The sequence below is a fragment of the Palaemon carinicauda genome, chromosome 23, assembly GCF_036898095.1.
Source record: "Palaemon carinicauda isolate YSFRI2023 chromosome 23, ASM3689809v2, whole genome shotgun sequence".
Classification (NCBI taxonomy): domain Eukaryota; kingdom Metazoa; phylum Arthropoda; class Malacostraca; order Decapoda; family Palaemonidae; genus Palaemon; species Palaemon carinicauda.
In genome coordinates, this window is record NC_090747.1 from 37248186 (window position 1) to 37258185 (window position 10000).

The following is a 10000-nucleotide window of genomic DNA, read 5'->3' on the forward strand; positions in this document are numbered from 1 at the left end:
GGGCCTTAGATGAGTTGGAAGACCCTGGCTTACATGGCTGAGAACTATGAACCTTGAAGTGGGAAATGATGAATGGAGAAGTATTGAATCCAAAGATAAACATAGAGAAAACTGGTGAAATGTAACCCAGGCCCTTTGTGTCAACAGGCATAAGAGGAGATAGTGATGATATTGAAGTAGAATATAATTTACGGGATCGGATAAGTGCTTGTGAGTGATTGGAGCCTTAGTTTGATACTTACAATGAAATAATGGATACAGGAATCGTTACGCTGAGTCAGTAACTGGACCGAAAATTGGCTCGACTTCAAAATTTACATTAACTATTTTCTGGCTTCCCTTAAGATTGTTGCAATCAGTTTTCCTTATTATTTATTAATGTATAAATGAGCATGAAAAATGGACAGTAATTTGGACAGCTTTTTAGAAGGAATGGGAAATGAAGCCCATCGGATTTGCTCGGGTGATATATCCTAGAAAAAGTTGTTGTTCGATAAAATTCCTTAATCTGTCTATAGGTGTTAAAATCTTATATACAGTAAGTTTAGAAATTTGTATTGATAAACTTAACAATATTACGGAAACTAATTTTAATTTCATATGTGTACTTTTAGGTCATTTCCACGTTTTGATCGTCGATTTAATTTTCGGGAATAGCCAGAAGTCGCATGGTGCCCAGTCGGGAGAATACGATGGATGCGAGAATCCATTAGACGTAAAAGGTCGGAAAAAATGAAGAAATGGCTGGCTGCTGCATCAGGACAAGGCGCCCTCTCAAACATCACTCCTTGTTCGGTAGTTCATGGCTGGATAGAATCTTGCTGCAGTTCGGCATCTACCGTGTTCTCCCGACTTGGCACCATGTTACTTCTGGCTATTTCCGAAAATTAAATCGACGATGAAAGGGAAACGATTTGATACCATTGAAGACATCAAATCGAACACGAAAAAACAAATAAAGTTATTGAAGAAAGAGGACTTCCATGAATGTTTTCAAAAGTGTCAGGTACGGTGGAGTAAGTGTGTATGTGCCGAAGGAGAGTACTTTGAAGGAGATTAGTGACAAAACATGTTAATATTCGTAATTTAATAAATATTCACACATTCCCCTAACTTTTTTATTACCCTTTGTATGTATATATGTATATTGTATATATGTATATTGTACATATGTATATATGCATAAATGTAAATTTGTATATATATATATATATATATATATATATATATATATATATATATATATATATATATATATATATATATATATATATATATATATATATATATATATATATATATATATATGTATATACATATATATATATATATATATATATATATATATATATATATATATATATATATATATATACATATATATATATATATATATATATATATATATATATATATATATATATATATATATATATATATATATATATATATATATATATATATATATATATATGAACATATTTATATATATATATATATATATATATATATATATATATATATATATATATATATATATATGAACATATATATATATATATATATATATATATATATATATATATATATATATATATATAGAGAGATTTATGTATATATATGTATGTATATACTGTATATATATCTATAATATATATATATATATATATATATATATATATATATATATATATATATATATATATATATATATATATATATATATATATATATATATATATATATATATATATATATATATATATATATATATTTATATATATGTATTTATTTAAATATATATATATATATATATATATATATATATATATATATATATATATATATATATATATATATATATATATATATATTTATATTATTATATATATATATATATATATATATATATATATATATATATATATATATATATATATATGTATTTATATATATATATATGTATTTATATATATATATATGTATATATATATGTGTATATTTATATATATATATATATATATATATATATATATATATATATATATATATATATATATATATATATATATATATATATATAGATATATATATATACATATATATATATACATATTTGTATTTACGTATATATATATATATATATATATATATATATATATATATATATATATATATATATATATATATATATATATATATATATATATATATGTGTATATATGTATACATATTTATATACATACATATATATATATATATATATATATATATATATATATATATATATATATTTATATATTTACATATATAAATATATATATATATATATATATATATATATATATATATATATATTTATACATATTTATACAGTATATATATGTATACATGCATACATATATAAATATATATATATATATATATATATATATATATATATATATATATATATATATACATATATATATATATATATAATTATATATTATATATATATATATAATGTATATTTATATATATATATACATATATATATATATATATATATATATATATATATATATATATATATATATATATATTATATATGTATATAAATATATATATATATATATATATATATATATATATATATATATATATATATATATGTATATAAATATGTATATATATATTTATATATATATATATATATATATATATATATATATATATATATATATATATATATATATTTATATATATAGTATATATCGTGGCGGGATGTAAACAAACCACAAACCCCACACCTTGAATCTTACTTACTTACAATGGTCTCCACAAAACAAACTTTCCCCTCACGTTATCAGCAGCGGGACTCTTGGACGAAAGGACAAAAATCAAAACAAAACATATCCTTAACACTATATTCTTACAAACTATAATAAATAAATCAATAACCATCCACAATCAAATTACGAACACTTAAAACTAATCAAAACTTAACACCAAATAATATAATATATAATAACCAAAAGCACCATTCATATAACCCGCAAAAACCCTAACAGACTTAAAATTACTCCACACACCAAAACCAATATCTGTTTATGTGTGGACGTCGTTGTCCACACAAGGGCCAACAGTCCTTGTATAGCCCAACCCCACAACTCGGTTGCAACGCCACAATATGGCAATACTTGACACTCAGTCAATACAAAATGTTTTAATTGATTTAGTCCGTGAGCGTAATCATCATCATCATCATCAACAGCAATCAGAAGTAAATTCGGTCCGGGTCGTCAACAAGTAAATCAATCTGAGCAGTTCTATCAAGTTTGTTATAGGCCAAGTCGTCAACAAACAAATTTACATTCAAGAAAACCTCTCTAAAGGAGGAATCACGGCCTGCCAAAATAAAAAAAGAAAAAACACTTATGAACACTCCTAACTAACTTAACTATCGCACTATAATCAAAGATAAACAATAAACTATCTATCATTCACGAATGCGCGTAAAAAAAATAATAAAAACAGTACTTACTCGGAATACAAAAAACACTAAACAGCCGGCTTCCGAAGAACAAAAAAAAATAACAACCGCCTCCTTCCAGAGTCCGAGATCCAATGCTTTCGCCCAAGACATTCATCACCGCCCTATCCTAGCTAAAAAATGTAAACAAACAACCTCAAATATACCAACAATCTTTCCAACTACAATCTTTCGCTAATTACCCTTGTTCTTCGGCGCGCAACCGCGGACACACAATACACGCACACACAAACGCACATACACACATACTCTCTCGCGCACGCGCGATCTAACAAAACTAAAGCAAATGAAATTCTCTCTCTCTCTCTCTCTCTCTCTCTCTGACAAAACTAAAGCAAATAAACACTCTCTCTCTCTCTCTCTCTCTCTCTCTCTCTCTCTCTCTCTCGCTCACAAAACTAAGCAAATAAACACTTTCTCTGTCTTGCGATTTGACAAAACTTAAGTAAATAAACACCCACACTCACTCTCTCTCTCTCTCTCTCTCTCTCTCTCTCTCTCTCTCTCTCTCTCTCTCTCTCTCTCTCTCTCTCTCTCATTAATGACAAAGCTAAAGCAAATAAAATGTCTCGATTTAACAATACTAAAACAACACACTCTCTCTCTCTCTCTCTCTCTCTCTCTCTCTCTCTCTCTCTCTCTCTCTCTCTCTCTCTCTCTCTCGATTTGGCAAAACAAGAAAATAAATTAGAATAAAATTAATCCTCCACATTCCTCCCCCCTTACTTTGCCAAATCATCACACAACACTTACGTAATTTTTTCTCATAACCCAGTCACAGTCTGGAACTGGACCTCGGCTTCGAGTAACTGGGCCTTCATATACCTGCACTCTCTCATTCACTTCTTCCATGTCGTTTTCATTCAACGTACTACTACTACTCCCGTCTATGTTCTGCTCGTCTAAGATATCATTCACTAATTCATCTACCTCAGTTTCATCTGGCCCGAAAATCCCACTAATTTCAGTCAACAATTCAACCATTACATCAAAACCACTTTCTACTTTAACAAAAGAATCATTCATACTGCTTATCATTCTCTTATCTTCCATTCTCGTGTTCGTCATACGTTCTCTTGCCTCATCTAACGAAAAACCACACACACTCTAAGTATCATTCATACTCATCCAAGTTTCATCTGTATTAATACATTTATCTTCCATACTCACCTGTACATTTACACCCTTGTCCTGCTTATTCTGATTCCCGCCAACAACTACAAAATTTTCCTGTCTTTTATCCCCAGTAACATTTTCAGACTTCTTTTTCCTTCCATACTCTACTAACACCAATTGCCTATCTTCTAAACCTAATGCCTCACACATACTCGGTTCATACTTGTTCGTTTTCAGCCATTTATTCATACCATTCTCCTGAATATATCTTGGTACCTCCTTCCATTTTCGCAACTGATTGTGGTGTGCCCTAACCTTTTCCACACTACCATCCACACTTACTTTACCTAAAACATAACTCAACCCACTAGAACCAACATCTAACACCTCATATGGACCTTCAAACTTATCACGTACCTTATTGACATTCATTCTTCCTTTTTCAATTACTTCTTTTAACACTTTCTCTCCCACTTTGTAGCTTTCAAATCTCTCATTTGCTTTCCTCCAAACATCTCTATCAGTCTCGGACACACTCAATCTCGGTCTTACTATCTTTTCAAAATTCAACACAAACTTACACGGAGACATACCAGTACTCTTGTGCACCGTCGCATTATACGCCCACAACGCACGCCCAACATATAAATCCCAATCATTATCACATGTACTCATCATCCGCAAAATTTCTGTCAAAGTTCTTACAGTCCTTTCAGCCAAACCATTCGCACTTGGCATATACGGAGTCGAATACACATGTTCAATGCCCCATTCTCTTAACATCTGCTCAAACTCCCATCCAACAAACTCCGGACCATTGTCACTTAACATTTTCGCAGGCTTACACACACTCATCGGCAACATCACTTGACTTACCATTCTCGCTACAGTCTCACTTCTTTTATTCTTGATGGGTACTGCATACGCAAACTTGCTCATATGATCGACCATGACAATCATTCCCACATGTCTCCTCGCAGTCACAGGCAACGAAACACAACCCATCACAAACATCTCAAATGGCTCTTTCATACGTAATCTCAAAACAGGCGGATTAGCATGCACTCTCTGATACTTCCCTTTCTGGCAATCTTCACACGTAGTCGCTACATCCTTACATATCTGACTCAACCCAGGTGTAAACAATCTCTCACGCATGCATTCCCATAATTTCTTCTTACCCATATGCCCATATCTGTCATGCACTAACATACACATACTTACTGCAGCATGCATTGGAAACACAGGAACATATATATCTTCATCCATTCCCCTATGCAAAAAATACACAATATTCTTACAAACAATAAATCTTTTAACAACTTTCTTATACGCTTCCAAATCACACGGCCATTCTTCCACCCTAATACCATTTAAAATACATTCACGTAACCTATTTATTTCGAAACATTCACCTTGCATTTCTTCCACCTCTTCCTTGCTTAACAAATCATCTTCACTCTTTGCAATATCAATCATGCCAACAAAATTCGCCATGAATACACTATTATCCTCAATTACTATTACCTTACAGCCATTCTTTAAAAGCAAACCCTTACCAACATCAACTGACACATGGTGCAACCTCAAAAAATCTATTCCCATCAAAAAACAACTAGGCATTTCATTCTCTCCCATTACAATAAAATTATGTTCAACTTCCATACTCCCTAGTTTCACCTTCAACCTCACTTCTTCCCAAACAAGTAAACTTCCCTGACCTATTCCATGAATTCTCAAACTCGTACACTGTCTTTTCACTTCCCAATTGTACCTCTCAATTTCCCTGATAACCGACTCATTTACTAATGACACTTGAGCACCCGTATCAATTAAACTACAATATTCATTCTCATTTATATTCACATATGTCATCATCCTTTCTTTTACACCATGCATACATACATTTACTCTCCTTTCAATTCTGTCGCTTACTTCACCAATATGTTCATCATCATATTCACTGTCCTCTATACCGTCATATCTTAGATTAAGGTCACTTGCACCATTATCCTTCTCACTCAACAATTTGCAACATTCCTCATTACATTGAATCCTCAAAATATATTCCCTATCATTCTCCTTATATGCCCTATATTCCATCGGTCGATTCCATCCAAAATACAAATACACAGTTACACCATACAACATACTTACCACCATTAATATCTTTGATAATACTTCCCCTTCTAGTACACTATTCTCCTCCTCATATACCATTTCTTTTGACACTTCATTCATCACCCTTCTTTTAAGCTCAGTTACACTACCTCTTGTACTAATTTACTTAAACCCATTAGGATACACTTATATACCATATCTTCTCCTTCACAACTCTGCTCCACAACTAAACCTTCAGGCAAATCTTTCAGAATTCTGATTACTCTCTTTATCTTCCATCCTCCCATGCATCCTCGACATTGCATCTGCTATCACATTCTTATTTCCCGGTACATATTCTAACCTAAAATCAAATTCATTCAAATCCTCTATGGTCCTAGCAACCCTTGCATTCACACACTCTTTCCTTATCATGTACACTAGGGGCTGATGGTCAGTACGTACAATAAATTTTACACAATACAAAAATACTTTCAATGCTTTCACACAAAATCGTATTGCAGCCAATTCCCTGTCAATCGTCGAATACTTACGCTCAGCTTTATTAAATGCTTTACTAACATACGCTATTACTCTCAATTGCTCTTCTCCATTTACTCTCTGCATTTGAACCAAACAACCACCCATACTAACCCCACTCGCATCCGTATACAACTCTAGCATATTCGCATTTTCACTGTAGTCTGGAAATGCCAAAGTGACGTCTTTCGCAGCCTCTTCCTTCAACCTTTCAAACGCTTCTATCATCCGGTCATCCCATTTTAATTTTGTACTATTCCTTTTACCCGTCCATTCATTCAAAGGCTTCCCTATACCTGAACAATCTCTAACAAACTTGCGCCCAAACTCAACCAAACCAAGAAAACCTAGCAACTCACGCACAGTCCGGGGACGTGGAAATTCTCGCACCTTATTCACAAACTTGTCACTCTTCCTTATACCAGATTCACCCACTACATGCCCAAGAAATTCCACCTCCCTGGACAACCACGTACACTTCTCAAGCTTAATTTTCACACCAACTTCAATTAACCGCCTCAACACTGCCTCAAGCAACCGCATATGTTCCTCAACAGTCTCGCTCGCAATCAGAATATCATCTATAAAAACAGTCACCTTCTGTCGATCGAAACCAGCCAATACAACATTCATCGCTCTTTGGAAGGCAGCAGGCGCATTAGCAAGACCAAAACTCAACCTTTTAAATTGAAAGTGATAATTTGTACTTGAAAATGCGGTAATGGGCCTGCTCCCCTCTGCCAGAGGCATCTGGTAATAGCCTCGCACCAAATATAATTTAGTAAAAACTTTCATTCCATGCATCTTATAAACACAATCAGACACCACATTCATTGGAAAACATTCTTTAACAGTCACCTCATTCACCTTCCTATAATCAATACACATGCGTAAACTTCCATCAGGCTTTCGTACAGGGACAATAGGGCTATTCCAGGCACTCTCACTCCTTTCTATTACACCCATACGCTCTAATTCCTGACACTGCTCCTCTATCTCCTTGGCAATAGGCGGAGAAAAATGCCTGGGACGCTGATATATGGGGGTATCATCACTGAGAACTATTTTAAATTCTGGCAGGTCTGACCCCCCACAATCATCGTCACCGAGACTCATAACTCTCCGCTTATCCCATAACATCTTAAGCAATCGTTCCCTTTCGACCTCACTTATACTCTCATCTAACATAATTCTTCCTTTCAATGTATCGTAATCCCAATCGTCATCGTTCTTTACCTTACCAGCCATTACCTGTCTCGCCTTAACATATCTTCCATCCTCTACATTGATCAGTGTATACATACATCCCATGCAATCGCCCTCACGTATTCCACGTACTCTCTTCCTCCTAACACTCGGCAACAACCTTACATACACCTGGGGTTCCTGCATATTCATAACACCATCATATATATACGCACTCGTTTTCACCAAATTACCTGCTTCCATACCTTCCACTAAATATTCATCCTTATCACTATTTGAAATCCCCAGACTGCTCGGCCATGCAACTTTTACACTAATCACCTCACCTTTCTTACCCGATAACTTTACACTTTCCTTTGCTACCAATGGCACTCCCTTCCACACCTTCGTACCTACTCTGCCGTCTTCCTTTAAATAAAATTCCCCACAAATATTACCTTTAACCTTTATTTCTATCATATTCACACTTGGATGTACAATCATACCACATTTTTTTCAGAAATTTATACCCAAGCAGTACGTCATATTTCTCATTCGCTCCCTCGACCACGTAAAAATCATTATCCTCCATCATCAGCCCCCCAATCATAACATTTTCCCGCAACTTTCCTTGCACAGGCATATGCAAATTACCAATACCTTTTACTTCACCCTTACATCCCTTAAATTCACAAACCTCTTTTACCTTATCATATGCATTCCTAAACATTAAATTGACACCACAACCAGTATCAATCAAACCAACCAACTCTACACCATTAAAAATCATTTTCACACTCATGCAATCATGTGCTCTTTCTCCCATCACATCTTCATGCAATAAACCCTCACGAACATGCATCACATTTACTCCCCACACATACGAGGACTCACCCAGCTGAACCCTCTGATTAATTAGTTTCCCGAACATCCTGGCTGACTTGAGCCCTTCTTTCTACAAACCCTAGCTACATGCCCATCTGCACCACATTCAGTACACTTACCCCGTGGCTCCTTGCACATTCTAGCATAATGACCATCCTTACCACAATTACCACAAATTACATTCATACGATTACTACGGCATCCACTCGCTATGTGCCCAGTCATACCACACCGATAACACTTAACCACTTTCTCTTTCTTACAGTCGCTAATACGATGCCCTGTCTCTCCACACCCGAAACATGCTCCTAATGCCCATCTACACTCGTTCTTTTTATGTCCTACCTTCCCACACCTATAACACCTCTCTTCACGGATACCACTACCTAACCTAACTTGCTGCGTACTAGCACTTCTATCTCTCCAAACTTGATTTCCCTGTCTAAACCCGTCATTTCTCGGCATGGGTATTCCTACATTACTCACCCTAACACTTCTATCTATTACACTATCAGCTGCCCTCATTGGCCCTCTCATAACAGCATCTCTAAAACTACCAAATTCTGGCACAAATTCCTCCATTCCAGTTCTTACACTCACAGATTTACTTTCTTTCATACACCTATCCAACTCGTAATC